The sequence below is a fragment of the Chiloscyllium plagiosum genome, unplaced genomic scaffold (genome assembly GCF_037043375.1).
Source record: "Chiloscyllium plagiosum isolate Xiang-an unplaced genomic scaffold, Cpla_swu_hap1 HiC_scaffold_34, whole genome shotgun sequence".
Taxonomy (NCBI): domain Eukaryota; kingdom Metazoa; phylum Chordata; class Chondrichthyes; order Orectolobiformes; family Hemiscylliidae; genus Chiloscyllium; species Chiloscyllium plagiosum.
The window spans coordinates 2,045,610-2,070,092 of NW_028270172.1; positions in this window are offsets into that span (position 1 = coordinate 2,045,610).

A 24,483-nucleotide genomic window follows, 5' to 3' on the forward strand; every position below is an offset into this window, starting at 1 on the left:
CTTCTCAAGAGCAACTAGGAATGGGCAATAAATGCTGGGATTAACAGTCGCACCCATCTTGTGAAAGCATTGAGAAAATCCTACTCACTCAAATCTGTACATAATGCTATTCATTTGCATTTATACAAATAAGGACTACATGGGGAAGAGACACAAATACTGATACTTCCTGATAGTGTCCTGAGACTTGCTTATATATAGCACTGTACAATTTCACAGCACACCTCTGGAAATAATAGAGAATTCCCATGTTATTGTGCTTGCTCTCTGTGAAAGTCTGACTCTGTTACAACTTTCTCCTTCCCCAGGATGTCCTTTACTCTAACTCTGATTTTCTCTCTATATCCTTTTCCACACTGCCTTTCCCCTTCTTCCCCTAGTGACTATTGGGCACTAATATCTCTCTGCTTCTGCATTGTCTACATCTTTGTTTCTCCGACTCTATGGTGACAATATTTGACTCTGTCAAGAGGATATTTACAGTGCAAATGCTAATTTGGTATCTGGATTGAATGAGCACACTTGGGGCCTGGCCTCCATCAGATATCATTTTAATGACAAGGTGAGTCAGCAGCCCACATTATATTACTCTCATTATTCTGTATATTGTCTTAAGTGGAATGACCACAGGTTGGTCTGTTGGTGAATGGTTGTGTCCATTATCCCTGAAACATTCTTTAATTGCTTTCTGTGAAAGAAGATGAAAGTTATGTGGGAGTCCCAGTCTAAATATGATGTTGGAGTACAAGAATGGATTGCACCAGGTTTTCACAGGGACCTTCATCTCCCTCCAATTCTTCCTCCAATGCCCCTCGTTTCTCTGCCTCTTCCCACTTCCCTTTCTGGCAACGTTTAACTGACTTGATTCAACTTTTTAATGTAAGATGGCAAATTTGTGCATATGGTCTTCCACAAGGAATTTTGATAAAGTGCCTCTTTGAAGCTCATAATTTAAAAGGGAAAATGGTCAGATGGACAAACAGGGTGACTGGAAGATTGGAAAGTTTGAACTTAGATGATGGGTGATTGAATGAAATGTGGAGTATTGAAAGGGAGGATCAAATTACATAGACAGAGAAGGTCGGGCTTTCATACACAGACCAGACATTCTTCCTTTTTTGAAACTATAAACTGAAATGAAAGCTGGACTGCTAAAACTGGAATATGCAGAGAGTTTTGCAAGTTGAAAACCATGCGCTGCATTTTTTTGAGCTGTGCAATGTAATGTTGCATTTTGAAGCAGTGACAGGGACAATTTGAGACTGAGAAACATCAAGAACTTTTTTGAATTAAGGAAATTCTGTCTGACAACAGCCCTCTGAATGGTTGAGCTGCAGGTGTCCAAAGCTGTTAAGTGCTAGAAAAAGAAACATTAGAATCTCCAAACAGAAGACATCCATTCTCACTGTCTCATTCTCTCTCTCGCTCAGCAATGAAATTAAAGAATGACCATCATCCTACAAACAAAGCACATCAACGGTACTAAAAAAAATAAAAACAATCCTTGAAATCTGGGCTTGTGATTTGGTCATGTTATTTCCTGGCTATATTCTTTTTCCAGCATAGTGTCAGTGTCAAGTCATCTGTCTTTTTGTCTGTCTTAATTTTGATTGGAGAATTTCCAGGTATATACTTTAAGTTGCATAGTAATACTTTACAACTCCTTAATTTTCACTGCTTTTTGTTAAAATTAAATGTGTTGTAATAAATAAAGTTATTTTTTGTTACTGAAAAACCTGGTGTGAATTAAGATTGTCCTGAATGGCAGTCCATCAGGTAAATTGCTCACCTTGAGGGTATAATTGGGATTTTACACATTTTGGGACAGTTAGTTGTGAAGCGGGTCACAATGATCAGCACACACTTCCTAGTGAGGTTTTAACAATATGAGAAGGGGATCCTACCCTAGGACTGTCCTTCTGAAGCCAGCAGTAGTTGTTCTGTTACATTAATCTTTAAACAGGAAAGTAACATTTTAAGTTGGGATGAAAATCAGGGGTAATGAGAGAGAGCCGGATAATTTCACCTTTGTCTAAAATGTTTTAGCTCCGATCATCCATGATGCTGTAAAATTCCTTCCCATGTCCTCCACTCCTGGACCCCCTGTTGTCATTCAGGAAAATGGATTACAAAATAGGAGAGTTTTAAATGAGAAGGTGAACTGGACCATTGCTTCAATCACAGTTGGAGAAGTGAGCCACAAAGATAGAAACTGCTGGATGAAACTCAGCAGGTCTGGCAGCATCTGTTTAGAGAAATCATAGATGACTTTTCTGGTTGAGAAGTGAGCTTACGGGCTAGAATTTACAGTTGCCAATTTAATGGAAAATAACATTGAATCTATTCTTATGACACACCACAGTCTTCCATTTTAATAGAGTCTCATTATTTTTGTTCCAGGACCCCCACTGTATCAAAAAAAAACATTAGGCATTGATGCTTTTACTTCTGTCAATTAATTTCTCCCCACAAGGAGTCTATACAGCCTCTTACAGATAGGCATACACTGAACTGTAAATCCTAGAGTCATGGGAAGGATTGACAGCCTTTCCTGGTTGTCATGTAATGGAATTGGGGCACACTATAGCAGAAACTATTGAGAGATGCAGCGAGATACAGTTCGTCAGAGAGCCTCAGTATATGCCACATTGATAACAGCAGAAAGAGTAATAACTGGGCTGAAGCTCTGCAGGTGTCCAACTGAAAAGGAAGGAAAATTATTGGCTGTACTGGGGATAAGTGACATGTTTGATTGAATGCACATTATAGTGGTATTAAAATGCTTTTATGGAGTGTAACCTCTTGCAGAAAGGCTCAAGTGCATGTTGTTAAACTGATGTGCACAGCATGTGGCAAATAAGTGTTAGGAACAGAAAAACATCCAGACAACACACTACATGAATCATGAACTTTTTCTGAAGTTTTATCAATTCCTTTCTGCCTGAATGGCAGCTGTGTCTGACATTTTGACCGGAATTAATGAGGAAGTGGAAGGGGGTTATAGTTAGCAGAAAAGATAAACATATTTACAATCAAAAATTTCATTTGATTAAGAAATTACTTGTGAAATCACTGTTGAGTATCCTTCATTACATCTTTCAGACAGTTTCATTATTTCTGTTCTTCAACCTGTGGCTTTCAGTTGTATTTATTCACATTTTTTGTAACAGATCGTCAGTGGTGATACTAAAAGGCAGTCAGATGATGTGTTGCATAATATCTAACTTGTCAGACATGTTTGATGAACCACAAGATCTGTCTGGCTTTGTTAAATGTGTTTGTAGAAACTTAATTTTGAAGGTTTTTCTGTTGGTGTGAAAGAAAACCAAGGGGATTGAAGGCACTGCTTTGAAAACATTGCATTGAACAATTTCATTGGCTCAGCTTGTTTGGTTTTAATGTGATTGATTTTTCCCACTGGGCACAGGAAAGTTTTCTGAATATGAAATTGGACAATAGAATTCAGATCCAGAAATTGCAGGTAATCATGATTGTAGTTACATTTATAGGAGCCAAACCTACTAGCTGCTGGTCATTTTGTTAAATTATTTTTCTTTAGTTTTCTTTTGTCATGAGATCTGTAAAAGGACATCGGTGAAATAAATGGACACTGAAAGAGTACAATCATCACCAACTGTTACTATCTTAATGGTATCAAGAGATGATAGTGAGCATGTGTGATGATTAGACATGGATTTAGTGTTCTTGCTGTCATATTGCAGAATAAAGTACTTTTGTTTTACCTAGTTTGAATGGTTATGTAATGGTTACCAATAATATCTGACATTCTTCAGCATGTGATAAAATAAATAATGACCATTTATTAAACATACAGTTCACAGAACAGATCCTTGTATTAAAACATACAAACCAAATTTTAAATATAACTGGAGGTGATGGTGATATGTTTTCTCTTAGATTTTTATAACAGAGCAAATCCTGCACGTGCAACAAGACAAGCAGCAAGTGTTGGTTTTCTCGGTCAGCCTAGACTGCTTTATTACCCACCCCAAATAACGCTCACCAAATTTGATCAAAACCCAATTTTATGATGGACAACTCTTTGGGGATTGCTTTTCTAGGTTAATCTCATTAAAAGGTGTAACTGAAAGTTCACTTTCCCATTTGTTAAAGTAAATTCCTCCAGGGTGACTGTGCCTGAGGCACAGGGGAGTGCATCATTACGTAAAGGAACAAAGACCTGTTGAGAGATAGCAGCAAGGAATGTTGTTTTTTTAAAAACCAAATTGTGGATGCTGTAAATCAGAAACAAAAGCAGAAACTGCTGGAAAAGCTGAGCAGGAGTGGCAGCATCGTCAGGGAGGAATCAGTTCTGGGGAAGGCTCTGGTCGACTAAAGGACCAAAGTGAAATGTGAACTGATTTCTCTCCACAGATGCTGCCAAATCTGTTGAGCTTTTCCAGCAAATTCTGATTTTATTTCTGACTTTGTCTGATAAAATTTAAAATGGTTGTAGAAAAACTGCAACCACTCAATTGATCAGTAACAAAATAAGCTATTTGATGTAAAAATGAAAGATTATTAACTTGAGTTTACAAAAAATCATGCTTAACTAATTAAGCAGGTAGCTGATCTATATTTAGCAATACCTGATCAATATAAATATGTGTAAAGGTTTTTTTTAAAACACACATGGTTTTGAAGAAAATACTTTAGAGGGTGGAAAATGACTTGAATATTCCTTGAACCATGGAACTAGCTGAGTTTATTTTGTTGGTAATCAAAGATAAATGATGAAACAAAGACGTAGCAGAACACTGTAGAGGATGATCCAACAAATCATTGTGCTTAGCTGTTCTGAACACTGCTGCTTAAGATCCTTAAGATCCTTAAGAGAAATAGAGTCTAGACAATTGCTTTCTCAGCCAGTCAGTTACAGTAAATGCTACAGTGAGTTTTGTTTTCAACACAGTGTGAGTATAATTGCGAGGAGAGAAGCTCAGTTTTGCTCATGCATTCCTGTGCAGAATACAGACTCAGAGAATAAATTATACAAAAGCAAAATACCCTGAGTGCTGGAAATTTGAAATAGAAAGGAAACATTTAACAACTTTGCATTAAAGGAGATGCAAAGTTGACATTTGAGAGCTATGAGCTTTCTATTGAAAGGGTATTATGATCAGTGGTCAGTGACCTGAAATGTTTGTTAAATTAGTTACTAAATTACTAAATGGGGCAGCATGGTGACTCAGTGCTTAGCACTATTGCCTCGCAGTGCCAGGGGCCTGTGTTTGATCCCTGCCTCGGCGACTGTGTGTGGAGTTTGCACAGTCTCCCCAAGTCTGTGTGGGTTTCCTCTGGGTGCTCCAGTTCTCTCCCACAATCCAAAGATGTGCAGGTTAGATGGGTTGGCCATGCTAAATTGGCCATAATGTTCAGGGATGTGTAGGTTAGGTGCGTTATTTAGGGGTAAATGTCGAGTAGTAGGGGAATGGGTCTGGATGGGTTACTCTTTGTAGGGTCGATATGGGCTTGTTGGGCCAAATGGCCTGTTTCCACACAGTAGGGATTCTAAATTATTTCCATTCAGTTTCCTGTTCCAATCCTTAACCTGACAGAAATTATGATCACCATGCTCCTGACCTACCCCTTTCCCCTTTTCTAAATATCATCTTGCAAATGCGACCTCTGAACAGAAAGGAAGTATGAAATAAGTGGTATTGAGGTTTTTCATATTGTGCCTGCTTAGAGAAAGTCCAGAGAAATAATACTTTAATAAAGTGGGAGATTCCTTGAATTTTAAATCACAAAGAAGGTAATTCCAACAGGAAAGAAAGAAAAACTCCAAGCAGAGGACTAATCATCCAGAGTTAAAGATTGTATCAAACTCAAGGGAAAGCCAGATAATCACACAAAGATAGATGACAGGTTAGAAGATAGGAGTAAATAGAGGAAAGAATGAATAAGGAAGGAAAATTTAAAACACAAGAGAAAGCAAGCAAGAAATAAAATACTTTTTTTTTGCTCAGCCCAAGCTGCAGCAAGATGTTTTGAGGGATTTTCACGTTGAGGCCGAATGGGTTTTCTCACCCTATCTTACCAAACTCACTGTATTAGCCCCCAACTCCGCCTCTCCAATGGTATTCATTACATCCAATTCCAGTCCCATCTCACCACTCATCCATCCCAGAATTCCCAGATATCCTTTGTGCTCATGCCATCTTGAAAAGCCTGGTGTCCAATTGGAAACTCTCTGCATTCTGAAGCTGTTCAGTTCCTGCCATTAATCTCTGACAAGGCACACAAGAAGGGATCGGTATCCTGCTTTGTGCACAAGGACCTGGGGATTGTGGTCAACGTTCTGGTGGAGACGAAGCCACACAAAGAAACCCTGCCAGCCTGGTCCAAGGCTTACACCCAGAGCATTGCAATCTCAGCTCTCCAGAAGAATGTGCAGCAACATATGAGAAGCTCAAAGACCATCTCCACTCCACCTGCTCTCTGATACCTCCCCCTCACTCTGTCTCTGATGCTGCATCCACCTCTAACAAAGGTTCATACTCTCTCATTCTCACTGTTGTCTAGAATATTCTGATTCCTTCTCAATCGCCATTGCCTGGCATTTGTGTGTCATGAATGTTATTTGCCACATGTCATCTTAAGCCCAGATATTGTCTAGATCTTGCTGCATTTGACATGGACTGCTTCAGTATGTGAGGAGTTGTGAATGGTGCTGAACGTTATGCAATCATCGGTGAACATCCCCACTTCTGACCTTATCATGGAGGAAAGGTCATTGACAGAATTCCAAAGATGCGCAACTCCCAGAAAGAGTTAGAAATGGGTATTATTGACACACAGGGAGCAGCAAAATATTGACCTCAATGTTACTGCTCTACACACCTGATGTTACTGAGTTCTACTTCCAACCCCATTCTTGTGACCCTGCTGGGTTAATGACTGGGTGATTCACATCCAACACCAGGATGACAAAGTCAATATCACTTGTTTCAGTAAAGAATCATATTGATGGTGTCAGCGTTCATGGGATTACTGGACAGTGTACCCATTTAAACATTAAAACCTGGCACTTTCTGAATGAGGAATCCTGCTCCATCAGGAGCTTCTCTTAGACACTTCCACGTCAGATAATCGACAAAAATGTCAGAATGGATGACAAGTGTCAATAACTAGCAGTGACCACCCTCCCACTGGCAGTGACCACCCTCCCACTGGCAGTGACCATCTCTCCCACTGGCAGTGACCATCTCTCCCACTGACAGTGACCATCTCTCCCACTGGCAGTGACCATCTCTCCCACTGGCAGTGATCACCTCTCCCACTGGCAGTGACCGTCCCTCCCACTGGCAGTGATCACCTCTCCCACTGACAGTGACCATCTCTCCCACTGGCAGTGACCATCTCTCCCACTGGCAGTGATCACCTCTCCCACTGGCAGTGACCATCTCTCCCACTGACAGTGACCCTCTCTCCCACTGGCAGTGACCATCTCTCCCACTGGCAGTGACCTTCCCTCCCACTGGCAGTGACCATCCCTCCCACTGGCAGTGAACTTCCCTCCCACTGGCAGTGACCACCCTCCCACTGGCAGTGACCATTTCTCCCACTGGCAGTGACCTTCCCTCCCACTGGAAGTGACCTTCCCTCCCACTGGCAGTGACCTTCCCTCCCACTGGCAGTGACCATCCCTCCCACTGGCAGTGAACTTCCCTCCCACTGGCAGTGACCACCCTCCCACTGGCAGTGACCATTTCTCCCACTGGCAGTGACCTTCCCTCCCACTGGAAGTGACCTTCCCTCCCACTGGCAGTGACCACCCTCCCACTGGCAGTGACCATTTCTCCCACTGGCAGTGACCTTCCCTCCCACTGGAAGTGACCTTCCCTCCCACTGGCAGTGACCTTCCCTCCCACTGGAAGTGACCTTCCCTCCCACTGGCAGTGACCTTCCCTCCCACTGGCAGTGACCATCCCTCCCACTGGCAGTGAACTTCCCTCCCACTGGCAGTGACCACCCTCCCACTGGCAGTGACCATTTCTCCCACTGGCAGTGACCACCCTCCCACTGGCAGTGACCACCCTCCCACTGGCAGTGACCATTTCTCCCACTGGCAGTGACCTTCCCTCCCACTGGAAGTGACCTTCCCTCCCACTGGCAGTGACCTTCCCTCCCACTGGCAGTGACCTTCCCTCCCACTGGCAGTGACCTTCCCTCCCACTGGCAGTGACCATCCCTCCCACTGGCAGTGAACTTCCCTCCCACTGGCAGTGACCACCCTCCCACTGGCAGTGACCATTTCTCCCACTGGCAGTGACCTTCCCTCCCACTGGAAGTGACCTTCCCTCCCACTGGCAGTGACCACCCTCCCACTGGCAGTGACCTTCCCTCCCACTGGAAGTGACCTTCCCTCCCACTGGCAGTGACCTTCCCTCCCACTGGAAGTGACCTTCCCTCCCACTGGCAGTGATCACCTCTCCCACTGGCAGTGACCTTCCCTCCCACTGGAAGTGACCATCTCTCCCACTGGCAGTGATCACCTCTCCCACTGGCAGTGACCTTCCCTCCCACTGGAAGTGACCATCTCTCCCATTGGCAGTGACCTTCCCTCCCACTGGCAGTGACCATCTCTCCCACTGTCAGTGACCTTCCCTCCCACTGGCAGTGACCATCTCTCCCACTGGCAGTGACCTTCCCTCCCACTGGCAGTGACCTTCCCTCCCGCTGGCAGTGACCATCTCTCCCACTGGCAGTGACCTTATGTACTGGAGGTTAACTGTGGGATGATTAAGTGATTTGACACTGACCCTACCATTTACAAAGCTGGTCATTCTCAGTGATTTCCAGCTTGATGAATCTGATGTGCCAGTACTATGGTCAGGAGAGCAGATGATGCTATACTGTATGGTTAGTGCAATAAATGAAGCTGAAATTCCAGTTCAATATTTCCAAATACTAAAGAATTCACATCTGCAGACCTTGCTTCAGCCCATTTTTTTGCAAATGTCAGTCTTATTAGCCTTTGAAACCTTTTAGTTTACAATACTCTTAAACACGTGTGGCTGGATCTTAAACACATGTGAATGTCAGCAGATAATGCTTAATAAGTTCTAACAATTTTAACAGCATCATGAACACATTTAAACAGGTTAATGTTGCTACAAAATCACAGAATGTCATCACAGAAATGTTGTACACTATTAATGCTGTCAGTTATCTCCAGCACCTATTGCTCTTTTTGACACTGTCAGAAAAGATGTTTTGCTGTAATAGAAATGATAAATCCCAGCACACTGCAATCTTTTAAAAAGTGTAAAATCCTCCTGGTTAGCAGCATCAGGTGTAGGCAATTCAATCCATTCTGACTGGCTCTCTACAGTCTTGAGAGAAACAAAGTTATTTTTTCAGTTCAGTGGCACTTCAGCTGAACTGGTAACTTCCTGTTCTGACAAAGGGTCACTGGACTTGAAGCATTAACTCTGTTTCTCTCTCCACAGATGCTGCCAGACCTGCTGAGCTTCTCCAGCAATTTGTGTTCTTGTTTCAGCAAGAACAGTTAACTGTCAATCTTAATTTGCAGGCAAGTAGATTCTGATTGGTCAGTATGTTACCATGGGGATGGGGCAACGTTTGACCATACTAAAAGGTATGTGCAAGCCTTAGTAGAGTGTATCCAGTATTAGATATGATTCTGCTGTTAGAATCAATCAGTAACTAATCCAGACTTTGCTAAGTGTCACAACAGAAACTGAGTTCAGTAGGGCTCAGCGTGTGATTATTGTAGATGGGCTGGAAACAAAATCTTGAATACAGCTCCATCTCTTGAGGAGGCAGGGTGAGGGAGGGAAATCCCAAATCCACCTCAGCCAGAATGGGACCTGATGAGAATAGTGTTAATGTTATTTGAACCGCAAGTTATTCAAGTGAGATAACATGCCCCCTACCTGATGCAAAACTAATTCAAAGTAACCATATGGTGTCATTCCAATAGGTTTAATTTTCATCCCATGAAATAAACAATTGTATAGCTTACGTCCCATATAACTGACAGTGTTTCCATAGCAAAGCCTAGCCAAAGGCACGCCAGAGGTTACATTTTGGCATGCCAACATGGGACTGCTTAAGAAATGCACTCACAACTCTCACAGTCAGGAGCTAAAGCCAACATTTAATGGTGAGAAATAGTGAGTACAAAATACTGTTTGCATTTCGGCCTTGATTGTAATGAGATTGGAACATCTGTGAGAGTTTATCTGTATCAAATCAAGAACAGCAGTGGTGTGAAATATGCATTGAACCGAAGAGGGAAAATAAACACTTGGTTGGTGCATAGAATTTCTATTCCAACAATTTTAATCAGTTACAACTACTTAAGAAGTTGATTACAAAAACTGATTAGAATTAGGCACTGCTGTTGGATTAAATCAGTGGTCTCTTGCAAAAGATTTAATGAGGGATCATGAATGAGCAACTCTAGTATACAGTAAGAGTTTAATCATTTGAATAGATCTTTTTCCATGCAAAGAAAGTTTAGAAACTGGAACACCACAAGTCCGAGATTGTAAAGGAATGAATTAGTTTTACTGTTATCTGAGAACAGCATTATAATTGTTAAAACACATTGTATATTTTATCTTCAAAATCTGGTCTAGGTTTGCCTTCTGAGGTTAATTTGCCAACATATTGCTCCCCAAATCAAGCAAAATCCTCCACTGATGATAGTTCTGCCTCGAAATCAGATGATTAGGACTTCCAAGCCCCACTTAAGGAATTGAGATTAGATCAAAACATGCTGGAGAAACTCAGCAGGACTTGGCAGCAGCAGAGAGAGAGAGAGAGCGAGTCAGAAACAGTTAATGTTTCAAGTCCAGTCTGAGTCTTTTTTCATTCTGAAGAGAGGTGGAAAGGTGCATCTAATGTTCTTCATAAATTAACATTTGATCTTGGTACCAAAGGACCCTTCTGTTCAAAACTCCCACCTTTCAGATCCAGTCTTATGATCCAATTTGTTGTTCTAGAGACTAAAGGAGAAAGTGAGGTCTGCAGACGCTGGAGATCAAAGCTGAAACTTTATTGCTGGAACAGCACAGCAGGTCAGGCAGCATCTAGGGAACAGAAGATTCGACGTTTCGGGCACATGCCTGATTCGAATCTCCTGTTCCCTGGATGCTGCCTGACCTGCTGTGCTGTTCCAGCAATAAAGTTTCAGCTAGAGACTAAAGGATCAAGATGAAACATGGGCTCACATATTCTGTGGTAGAAACAGTGTATCCATGATTTGGAGATGCTGGTGTTGGAGTGGGGTGTACAAAGTTAAAAATCACACAACACCAGGTGGTTCCTACATTCACACCACGAACACCTGATGAAGGAGTGAGGCTCCAAAAGCTAGTGCTTCCAATTAAACCTGTTGGACTATAACCTGGTGTTGTGTGATTTTTAACTTTGTAATAATCTCAACCCTCATGTTCCCAGAGCATGAGTTATTACCAGATTTTGGTGGAGTCTCTTTTTTTTCATGGCTAGGAAAGCTTACAGAAATTGATATGTCCCTCCAAATGTTTCCCAATAGAATTTCATCAAATGAGTTATAGCTTTCTCTGCAAAACTTTGAACTCTTTTGTAGCCTCCATAAAGGCTGTTAAATATGAACGATAATAAGTAGTCTTTTTCCCTTTAAAAGGCTGTGCAAGGGTCAAATGTTGAGTCAAGGACAGTCACTTTCACCTCTGCTCTGAAATTCAGTTCTTCTAGCTGTAATGAGGCCAGGAGCTGAGTGACCCTGGGGGAACCCAAACTGGGCGTCACTGAGCAGGTTATTGCTGAGCAGGTGCTGCTTGATAGCTCTGTTGATCACACAGTCCATCACTTTACTGATGATGGAGAGGAGACTGATGGGGCAGTAATTGGCCGGGTTGGACTTGTCCTGTTTTTTCTACAGGTAATACTGGCAAATTTTCCACATTATTGGGAAGTGGCGAGTGTTATAGTTGCACTGGAACATGTTGGCTCGAAGTGTAATATTTAAATATATGATGTTGGGAGCCAGGTTTCATTTGGGGATCTGATTTGTTTAGTGTGTTGAAAGATGTGTAATGTATTTTTTTCATCAGCTTTGGAATTTGCATAGTCTTAGAAAGAGAACCAAATGGTAGAAGGTTAGTTCCGTAAAGGGTTTCTAAAAAGTGAGAGAGTCATTCTGGGATAATAACGAAAATATACTTCAACTGACGAAGGAGCAGCACTCCTAAAGCTTGTGATTTCAAATAAACTTGCTGTACTATAACCTGTTGTTGTGTGACTTTTGACAAAGTATGTCAGCTTCAAGGAGAGATGTTACTGCAGTCAAGTACCTGTGATATTAATAGAGGTTCTGTCTGACACCCACAGCCTTCTGATTCTGGAACTTCCTTCCCAGTAACTCAAGGCCCCTGCCCAGTCCTGCCTTAATTATTTTAGACACCGTGAAGCTAACAGCTCCTCTACTGTTAGGGATCTCTTCTTTGATTTAACCAGCATCCTGCCTGACCATTTCTGAATTGCGATGCTATCTGTCACTGGAGGCCTGTTGCTGTATAACAACAGGTTCTTTTTCTCATTTATCCTTTCTTTCCTAACACACCGTACTGTTCATTTCAAGGGTTTAAAAGCTTTATTTATAAAAACATAAATGGTCTCCTGACTCTCCGATACAACTCCCAAAACAAATCAAAAATGGAATTAATAACCATGAGCTGTATTCTCAAAGTGTGTCATTTCATGAAGTTTCATGCAGGGTTTTCCCAGTGACCTTCCTCTGCTGCTCACCTCATTACCCATTGGCCATGCCTTCATGTTGTCAATCTTATTGTATTTTGCTCTCAGCAGTCGTGAATTGCTCACTGGTTCTAGAACTTCCCCTACATTCACACCATGAACACTGTGTTTAAACGCCAGCTGCACCAACATTACACATTGCCAACCCAGTCTGAAATTAGCCACCTCGCTCAGTGCACTACCTGCCTGCTGGACACAGGACACAGGAAGGTTCATGACCAGCTGGGTAATGCAAGGATGAGTATCACCATCTTCTCTCCCCAGACTCAAACCTTGCCAATGCCATAGAGCTCTCACCAAAGCTCATGGTTTACCAGTCTCACAGCCGCATGCAGCTTCTTCCCTCATTGACCCTCACTCAGCCCATCCCTCCAAACTCCTAACCCTTCCTGCACTCTGCAATTCCTTTTCTGATTGGCAGCAGACTAGGCCCCTGAGTGACTTTGACTGTCCATTGCTGCTGATCATGGCAAGCTGCCCAGTTAGCTGTTTGCATGAAAAGGCAAGGCAGAGCAGGAGTGAGGCAGGGAAGGAGTGAGGCAGGGAAGGAGTGAGGTAGGGAAGGAGTGAGGCAGGGAAGGAGCGGGGCAGGGAAGGAGTGAGGCAGGGAAGGAGTGATGTAGGGAAGGAGTGATGTAGGGAAGGAGTGAGGCAGGGAAGGAGTGAGGCAGGGAAGGAGTGAGGTAGGGAAGGAGTGATGTAGGGAAGGAGTGAGGCAGGGAAGGAGTGAGGCAGGGAAGGAGTGAGGTAGGGAAGGAGTGATGTAGGGAAGGAGTGATGTAGGGAAGGAGTGAGGCAGGGAAGGAGTGAGGTAGGGAAGGAGTGATGTAGGGAAGGAGTGAGGCAGGGAAGGAGTGAGGCAGGGAAGGAGTGAGGTAGGGAAGGAGTGATGTAGGGAAGGAGTGATGTAGGGAAGGAGTGATGTAGGGAAGGAGTGAGGCAGGGAAGGAGTGATGTAGGGAAGGAGTGAGGCAGGGGAGGAGTGATGTAGGGAAGGAGTGAGGCAGGGAAGGAGTGAGGCAGGGAAGGAGCGAGGTAGGGAAGGAGTGAGGCAGGGAAGGAGTGATGTAGGGAAGGAGTGAGGCAGGGAAGGAGTGATGTAGGGAAGGAGTGAGGCAGGGAAGGAGTGAGGCAGGGAAGGAGTGAGGCAGGGAAGGAGTGAGCATCCAAGGGGGAGAGAGGTGAAGGTGTTCTAAGAGAGCCATGAGTTATACCCTGCTGTGATAGATGTAATCGCTGCTTGTCCCGTGCACTCACTGGCCTGTTCAGCAGAATTGAAAAGTCCAATATCAGTCAGCTGTAAAGTGCTGAGCTGTATTCTGATGATATGGTGTTTTGCTGATGTTGGATAGAGTAGGCAGTCACTGCCCATGAATTGTAGTGAAGATGTTGGGACTACTGGCCAGAGTGAAAGCTCAGTGGATCTGACAGAAAGCTGGAGCTGCCCAGCAGTCGTTCTGACTTCCACCTCGTCATCAATCGTGTGGAATTATGACAAACTCTCAACGAGATGAGACAAAGTAATAATCATGAGATGTTAATTCATGAAAATAGACTCTTCCCTACTCACTAGTGAGATTTTTGTTTCACCGTTAATGCTTTGGGTGGAAAATAGGACTTCCTTTGTCTTGTTTTACCTGATCACGTCATATTTCCCCAACTGATTTACCATTGCTCATGTCACCCAAGGACTGGGATAATTCAGCTCAACCTCTCCTCATCTCAACACACAAAACAAAACATAACTTCAACTCAAATCAATACAGTGTTTATCCACTTAGGAAATCAAACTCATAGAATCATTCAGTACAGAAAAGGCCCTTCAATCCATTGAGTCTATTACTACCCCACCAGTCCCACTTTCCCACACAAGACCCATTGCCTTGAATGTTGTGACTCTCAAACAATAATGATGTATTCTGAATGATCATCACTAAAAAGGGCATCACAGGCATCACTGATCTCCAGAACCCAACTACTGCTGATGTCCCCATCCTCTCTTCCATTCTCTCTCCCCGATTCATCTTCAGATACTCCAAAGCGTCATTCCTCCCATCAGTCCTGATACCTCCCTCCTGAGGCCTCTCCCTTGAAGTGACCAGCACCACCCAAGGCACCCATTGGTGATAGCTGTACCATCTTGCTCCATGAGGCTGAGTCACTGTCCCTGTATCAAGGGCTGATGGAATCTCACAGTTTATGGAGAGGGGAATAACACTGAACAGAGAGGAAAGAGTGAGATTGAACTCCTGAATTGAAGATCCTCTGAAAATTATTAACACAGATTCTCGATTTAATTTTCAGATAAATATTAATGTCACATTCCCTTAGAAATATGAAACAATTTGGTACATTACAATGGAATAAGTATTGCTGCAACTAATGGTTATCTTCTCATGCTCCCTCATTTCTTCATAATCCTGCACAATGTATTCATTTTACCAGGTACCGTCCTCAGACAAAATCAGTATTAATTAATATAAATGCAATGTGCCATTTAATTAGAAATGTTAATCAACATGCATCACTTCTGAAGAGTATAAAACCATACTAATTACATTTTAATAATCTTTCAGGAATACTAATTTCAACTTTGACTCACTTGTTCATAAATACAATCAAGAAATGTATAAATACCTATCAGCTAGGCATCAGCAAGAAATGCCATTTTAGTGCCTCTGAGTTTACATTTCTGTCAAGATGGCAGTGGAGTGACAGTGCAGCATATGGGCTCCTTAGCCCTGGAGCCTAGAGTTCATCTACTCCATCAGCTTTTTACTTTTTTAATCTTTCTCTGCTTTTGTTTAATGTTTCTATTGATCATCTTCCCTTTTTATAACGGCTGGTTTGGAAGGTGAAGGTGTCTTTCCCCAGCCTGGGCACAGTGACAAGGAGGTTTCCATTCTGGGGGGTGGTCTCAGTTCAGTATGGAGGTCTTGGTCTGGTGTGGAGGTCTCAGTACGGTGAGGTAGTCTCAGCCCAGTGGGGTGGTCTCAGTTTGGTGGGATGGTCTCAGTTCAGTGTGGCAATCTTGGTCTAGTGTAGAGGTCTCGGTTCAGTGTGGTGGTCTCTGCCCGGTTTGGTGGTCTCGGCCCAGTATGGAGGTCTCGGTGCAGTGTGGTGGTCTCGGCCCGGTCTGGTGGTCTTGGCCCGGTATGGTGGTCTCGGTTCAGTGTGGTGGTCTCGGTGCAGTGTGGTGGTCTCGGCCCGGTGTGGTGGTCTCGGTCTGGTGTGGAGGTCTCCGTGCAGTGTGGTGGTCTTGGCCCGGTATGCTGGTCTCAGTTCGGTGTGGTGGTCTCGGTCTGGTGTGGAGGTCTCCGTGCAGTGTGGTGGCCTCGGCCCAGTGTGGTGGTCTCGGCCCAGTGTGGTGGTCTCGGCCCGGTATGGTGGTCTCGGTGCAGTGTGGTGGCCTCGGCCCGGTATGGTGGTCTCGGTCCGGTGTGATGGTCTTGGTCTGGTGTGGTGGTGTTGGCCTGGTATGGTGGTCTCGATTTGGTGTGGTGGTCTCAGTTCAGTTTGGTGATATTGGCCTGATGTGGTGGTCTCAGTTCAGTGTGGAGGTCTCAGCCCGGTGTGGTGGTCTCTTCAACAGTATCTTCCAGGCATTCCAGCATTTATGTTGTTTTAATCAACTCTCCCTGAACTGAAAGGGATCTGAGATGAACTTTGCCTTAATTTTTCCATTTTTTTACTTCTTATGTTATTAATACAGGCGCCTGGTATAGTTAATTATTAAACTTCTCACAGTTTCTTTTGGAAAAATACATGTGACAATAAATTGCTATTCTATTATTCTATAGAATATTCTATTCTATAAAGTTATTGAATTATACTACATGATGTTATGTCAAACATGACTCCAAAGTAAACAAATCCCTTCAATCTGCCTTCGGTCCATATCCCTCCATCCCTTCCATATTCATGTGCTTATCTAAAAGTCCCTTAAACCTCTTCCCCCCAGCCCCCTGTCATATCTGCCTCCTCCACCCACTCTGGCAGCACATTCCAGGCTCCTATACTCTCTGTGTAAAAAACGTGCCCTGTTCTATGACACTACCCAGGGCTCTGCCATTTATTGTACAAGTCCTGCCCTTGGTTGTTTCACCAAAGTGCCATACTTCATATTTCTCCAAATTAAACTCCATCTGCCACACATCATCCTATTGATCCAACTGATCAAGATCTTTTTGTAATCTTAGATAACCTTCTTCACCATCTACTATACCATCAATTTTGGTGTCATCCGTAAACTTAGTAACAAAGCCTTTTAGTCACATTCTCTCCAGCACTGAAAAGAGATTGTAATTAATTTAATTCAGACAAAAACCTACAACCGAGGTGGGGACCAAGTGACCAAAAAAAAACCTCAGTTAAAAAGTAGGTTTTAAGAAGCATCTTAAAGGATTAAGAGAAACATAGTGAGGTAGGGAGAATTAAAGAGGGGATTCTCGAGGTTTGGACCCAAGGAATAAGGGTTATCAATAGTGGAGTAAAGCTGAATAGCTAATGCCCAAATGCCAGATGTGAAGCCATCGTTATTTAATTTGCAATTAGTAAACACACTTACACAATTTTTTTTGTTATTTTCAAATACACAAATTATTGATCTATAATTTCACTAAAGCCCAGAGAAATATTGAAGTATTTAGTATTAGTAAACATAGGAAAAAACTAACTCAGAGATTGTACTGAAATTAATATGGAACGTTTAAATATGGCACAGTCAATGAAATTAATAAATTTGACTTATGACATTAACATGTTATCATTCAATTCACAGAAAGACATTAAGATATTACAATATAGGTTCTATTCTAATAGGATTTGAAAGCTCACTTCACAGGAAAAAAACAGCCACAGACAACAAAAGAGATAAGGGACGACATAAAACTAATAGAAAGGGCTTTCAAAAATGCAAAACACATCGCAGATCCTTCTAAACAGGAAAGGTAAAAACATCAGCACAAAGCAACTTATAACACCTACAGAAAGGGATTATGAAAAGAAACTGAACAAAGACATAAAAATCAGGAACATTTCTAGTTAGATAAAGTGTAAGCGGGTAGTCAGGAGCAATGTTAAGTCATTAAAGTCGGAAAGTGGGGATATTGTCAATGACTGTAGGAAATGGCAGACATGATGAATAATTACGTTGCCTCAGTATTTACACAGAAAAGGAGGACAGCTTGCTGTAAGTACCAAGGAAATTCATAGTGGATCAGGAACAGGGACTGAATACAATTTACATCAGTAAAACATTGGTCGTGAGGAAATTAATGAAATTAGAGAGAGACAAATCCATGGGACCTGACAATTTACATCTGAGGGTGTCAAAGGAAGTAGGGAGCACATTTCAGAAGCAAAAACAGAAATTGCTGGTGAAATTCAGCAGATCTGGGCAGCATCTACAGGATGAAAGCAGAGTTAATATTTTGATTCTGATGATTCTTAGCAGCTGGGGGAAAGTAGTATTTATGCAGAAAACAGGGTCATGGCGGGGGGGGGGGGGGAGGTTAGGATGGTGGGGGGAGAGATAAGTGGACTGAGTGAATAGGTGGAGATGGAATCAAGAGACAGATCGTGAGAATGAGAGAGAGATGAAAGAGTTAGGTAGATGAGGGAATTATGACACTAGGCCAGGACAGAAGAGAGGCTGAATAAGTGACAATGAGTAGTAGGGTATGGGTAGGATGTACTGAAAGCAATCCATATATAACAGGACCAGGGTGTGAAGGTGGGTGAAAGAAAAACAACGAAGAATGGAATCTAGCTCTGAATTTATTGAACTTGATGGTTAGTACTAGAGGTTTCCCCAAGGGGAAAATGAAGTGTTGTTCCTTGAGTTTGTGCTGAGCTTCCCTGGAGTGCTGCAGCAGACCTGAGACAGCGATGTTGGCCAGGGAACACAGTGGGAACACAGTGGGGTGTGGTCATGGCAAGCAACAGGAAGCTCAGGGTCATTTATGTGGACAGAGCATAGGGGTTCTACAAATCAGTTGCCCAGTCTGTGTTTTATCTCCCCATTGTAGAGGAGACCAGTTTGTGAATAGTGCATACAGTAAACTAGATTGAGTGAAGTGTCAGTAAATCACTGCTTTACCCAGCAGGTGTGTGTAGGTAGTGAGGAGAAAGGAGGAAAGCCGAGCAGGAGAGAACAGCATCTGCCACGATAGGAGTCAAACCCAGGTCCCCAGAATGTTATCGAGGTTTCTGCATTAAAAGTCCATTACCGAATAATTTATGATCCTGACATGAATCTTGGATGTTCAGAAAGAGATCTCCTGAAACTATAGGTAATGATTTAGTCATTTCTGGATTTTTTCAATGTCGAAACATAAAATTTTAAATCTATTTCCAGCTTTGTGTCCTTCTTTTTGACCAGAATAAATGTTTGCTGAGCTTTATGAAATATCCGCTTAAAGGTGTGCTACTATTCATTTACTCACCTTTCTCTTACTGTATTTTTCCCGCCTGCTTTAGACAACTCCTTCTTCATACCTCTGTAATTGCTCTTATTTCACTTGGGGACCATGGTTTGAGATCCAAGTTGCTCACCCTCAAATTGAAATTGAAATTCTACTATGTTATGACCACTACCTGAAGAAAATCCTTCCGTGTCAATTCTCTTATTTGTCCAACATTGTTGCACATTACTCGATCTACAGTAACCTGTTCCTGGGTACTCCTCCAAGAAATATTCCTGATGCACTCTACAAATTAATCTATCACATCACCCTTGCCTAGCTGATTTGTCTAGTCAATTTGCAGATTAAAATCAGTCATGACAATTGTAGTGCCCTTCTTGAACACTTCTATTATTTCCAAATTCATACTTTGTCTGTTAGTGAAGGTAACTCTTCGGGGGGCTACGGACTTCACCACTCCATGACTTATTTTTCTTTTTATGTATTATTTATACCCAAATGTGTCCCACATCATGGTTTACTACATCTACGTCTTTATTCATCACCACACTGTCACTACTTATTAGTAAACTTGCCCCACCTCCTTTGATTTTTCTCCTTTTTTTCTGGAACTGAAGATTGAGTTCGCAGGCCTGGTAACCCTGTAGCCAACTTTCTGTACTCACTAACAAGTTATATTCATTTATCTCTCCTTGTGTTGTCAGCTCTTCGATCTTATTCGAAATACTGTTTGCACTCAGATAAGGGACCTTAAACTTTGACTTTATTTTACTGCTATTGCTTATGACTGTTTAATTTCAGTGGAACTCTTTGCTGCAAGTCTCTTTCTTTAGCAATCCTCAAGTTCTACACTCTTAAACAATGACTTGATAATATTCTATTAAATGTGTGGTTGGAGATATAGTTCAATTTATTAGTCACAAATGGCCCTACAGAATCTGTGACTAATAAACCAGAATTTCATTAGTGGACAATCATACCCATTAGTGGTGATGATGAACATTCAATTAGACTTCCCAATTACCTGCTGCACCTGCATTCTAACGTTTCACAGCTCATGCGTCAGGACAGCCAGATCCTTCTATTTCACTGAGCTCTGAAGCCTGTCATCATTGAAGTAGCACTTGTTATGCTTGCTGATGAAACACCCTCTGTGATTGGATATGTATCTCAGCCTGTTTCTGAAATCCTTGAAATCACTCATTGACACATTCCCGTTTTAAATAAATTCATCCTCGGGTTCATTGGGAGACCCACTGTTGTTGAATGAATACTTTTAACATATAATATGACAACACCAGCTTCAATGTGCATGGAGACTGTTAACAGCACTGACTCCACCTGAGGCCTAGGATCACAACGGGTCCACAGGAAACCGAAAACTGTCACAACATTGTGGGGTTATGGGGAAGGGAGGGGGGGGGGTTGGGGGATGGGTGGAAGGGGTAAAGGCATGGAATGTACCTGCAGAATGGCATGTTCCATGATTAGGCACAGGGTGCTGTTGGCAATGGTCACCCACCAGGCTATCACTGACACATGGCAGGTTTTAATGAATGATTTTCTGAGAGTGAGGGCGACCCACGTGCTGTCCATTTCGTCCCTGAGCCAGCATAAAATTGCAGTGGACCCAGGGGTCGTGGGTATTAATTGGCTCATAAAAGAGTGACTGACACACAGGTATCCTGCATTAGGCCCTCTACCTTCCAACTCTGGAAATTGAGACAGTGAGGCTCAAATAGCAGGGGTTCAATCCTGATGGGCTGTGAACAATTTAGTGAATCAGTAAAGACCTGCCGAAGGTTTTTGTGTTTTTGTTTCCCTCGCTCCTTCTGGGATCAGTGCCCTGGAAGTTAACCAGAGATCAGGAACTCTCTTGGGAGCTAGAAATCCCACTCCTGAGTGAGGCTGTGCGAATTCCACTCCTTCGCAACTGTGTATCACCATGCAAAGCATTGCAAATGATTTAAATCATTTATTTTTCAGGAAACCACAACTATGGTGTTCTTGTATAACATTCTCTCTTGGATAAAAACCAAGTGCAGGAATGATTTAGAATGATTTACTTTTATTACTTTTCAATTCTACAATTTTCCCTGACAACTGATTTATAATTTGTGGATTTAATCTATTCATTTTCAGTCCTGTTCTGATGTGTTAAAGATCTATGACACATATTTCACCATCACTTATCTGGCTGTTGCTGATGTATGTTGTTGGTGATCCACGTTGTACCTAATGAGAAGACATTTAAAATTGGCGTCGGGTATAATTGGTAAAAATGCCACATGTTCATTATTAACATCCTGTAGGACATTCATCTGAAGCAGGTCTCTAGTTTTGAAGACACTTTGCATATTTGCTGATACTGAAAGCACAATTATATTATAAGCTGCATTCACAATGGGTTCAAATTGCTTAGGTGTCAATTTTGATTAATTTCACGGAGGGTTTCTATGAGCTTTACTGGGATTGCTCACACTATCTCATCTCATTACCTGTAGACAATGCCTCAATGGCATCCCATCATTCCTTTCTCCCACTTAACATATACAGGTGTATTCACCACTGGCTGCATCTTCTGGGAAAATGGGATTGAATGGTAGAGCAGACTCGATGGACCAAATGGCCTCATTTCTGCTCCTATGTCTTATAGTCTTACAGTCTTATGAATTCCTGTGTTACACCATCTTGTTCACCCTGCCTTTCACCCTGAGACACGATTGGATTTCTTTGGCACTTCAAGAACCAGGGAATTCATATTGGGTTTTTGACTAGCTTTCAATGATTTGTAGAGGAATATGACTTTGGTTTAACTTTTAATGAGATGGCGAGACATTGTTTAGTATGTGGGATTACTGATGTGACCATGCAAAAGTGCTTACTAGTTGAAGCCCAACTGAATGTCAAACAGGCACTACAAACTTGCTTTATCATTAGAAAATGCAGTAAGTGAGCACACGAGTTGCAAGGTAGGTACTCTGATGGAAGTGGACACCCTCACTAGTCCGACTGAGTCTGGGGAACACCACTTGAGTGAAGGCAATCACACAGCCTCACTCAGAGCATAGCTTGAACAGAGGGACTCTAGATCAGCTCAAACAAACACCCGAAAACAAAGCCAGGCCTCAGTCAAACAGTTAATATTTTCTTCAGAATCCAGGTCAGCAAGCCATTTCGCTGCTGCTGGTATGTAGACTCGAGACAGCAAAGGAATCCCACGAGAGTGGGATTGAGTAAGAGAACTCATCAGCCACTATTCCAGGACAGTGCACACCCTGGAAAGCCCACTCATATTGGCTTTGGAACAATTACATTGCTTAGCAACATCTAAATCAGAGACAATCCACCTACTTGTGGAACATTTCAGAGAACACCTCTGGGACACCTGGAACAACCAACCCAACCACCCCGTGGCTCAACACTTCAACTCCCCCTCCCACTCCACCAAGGACATGCAGGTCCTTGGACTTCTCCATCGCCAGACCATAACAACATGACGGTTAGAGGAAGAGCGCCTCATCTTCCGTCTAGGAACCCTCCAACCACAAGGGATGAACTCAGATTTCTCCAGTTTCCTCATTTCCCCCACCCCCCTCACCTTGTCTCAGTCCCAACCCTCGAACTCAGCACCACCTTCCTAACCTGCAATCTTCTTCCTGACCTCTCCGCCCCCACCCCCACTCTGGTCTATCACCCTCACCTTATCACCCTCAACTTAACCTCCTTCCATCTATTGCATTTCCAACACCCCTCCCCCAAGTCCCTCCTCCCTACCTTTTATCTTAGCCTGCTTGGCACACTTTCCTCATTCCTGAAGAAGGGCTGAAACGTCAAATCTCCTGCTCCTTGGATGCTGCCTGACCTGCTGCACTTTTCCAGCAACACATTTTCAGCTCTGATTTCCAGTCAAAATAAGCCAATCTGATTAAGTGGTCACCCGGTTCAAATGGAGGTCAATACCAGTGTGGCCTATCAGTGATTGCAGAATCAGTCTTTAACAAAATTCATTCTGGACTCTAAATCTTAAGTTTGTGTAAGACTTTGGCTAGACTGAGAACCTACACTGGGGAAGCTTTACAGATTAAGGGCATACCTTCAGTTCCAGTCTCTTATGAGAAGCAGCTGGTTCAGTTCCCACTGATTGTAGTAAAAGACTTGGGCCCAAGCTGGATGGAGCGACATTGGTTAAGAAAGATTCACCCGGATTGGCTCAACATTTTTTGATTAGAAAATGATTGTCTGGGTGAAATCCCAATTAAATATTTGGAAGTTTTTCAGGAAGGAGCCAAGGCCAACTTGCATGTTGACCAGGAAACAGTTCCCTGAAACAGTTCTCACGGGCAAAAGTAGAGGTAGAAATCAGGGAGGCTGGACAGTGAAGAAAACATCAAACCAGTCCAGTTTGCGGAATGGGCACCACCAGACCGACCAGTTGTGAACTCAAATGCATCAGTTCACCTTTGTGGGGATTTTAAACAAATGGCAACCCTTCTCACAGCTGGATAACTACCCAATCCTTTAGATGAAGAATTTATATGTAAAGCTGATAGGGGGATTGCCCTTCAGGAAGCTAGACGTGAGCCATGTGTACCTGGAATTGTGGCTAGCTGAGGATTCTCAGATGTAAGCTACAATTAATACCCTTAAGGATTTGTACCAATATACGAGGCTGCTATTTGCGGTACCATCAGCCAGTACAATTTGTCAGCAGATAATGGAGAACATTTTACAAGGTGTATCCCAAGCCATCATGTATCGAGATTATGTGCTAATAACAGGAAAGACCAATAAGGAGCACTTCGAGGAATTGGACAAAGTCCTTAATATTTCCCCCAGATAGGAATACCCTTAGAAGTGAAAAATGTGACTTACTTGAGCTACAGAATCAACAAGGCCATGTTGCACTCATTGGAAGATGAAGTGAGGGCGACCAAAGGTGCCCCGGCTCCCATATCTTTACCGGAGCTTAGGTCTTTTCTTGGGCGAGTGAATTATTACAGAAAGTTCATCCATAACCTGGCCTCCATCTTGGTACCTTTGCATCAATTCTAGAGTAAGTCTTGGAAATGGTCACGTGACCAAGCCACAACTTTCAGGGAGGGCGAGAAATAGTTATCATCCTTGAAGGTGATTCCAACTATGATGCCAAGTGAGATATGGTATTAATATATTCTGGATTAATGGTGCTGGAAGAGCACAGCAGTTCAGGCAGCATCCGAGGAGCAGTAAAATCAACGATTAAGGCAAAAGCCCTTCATCA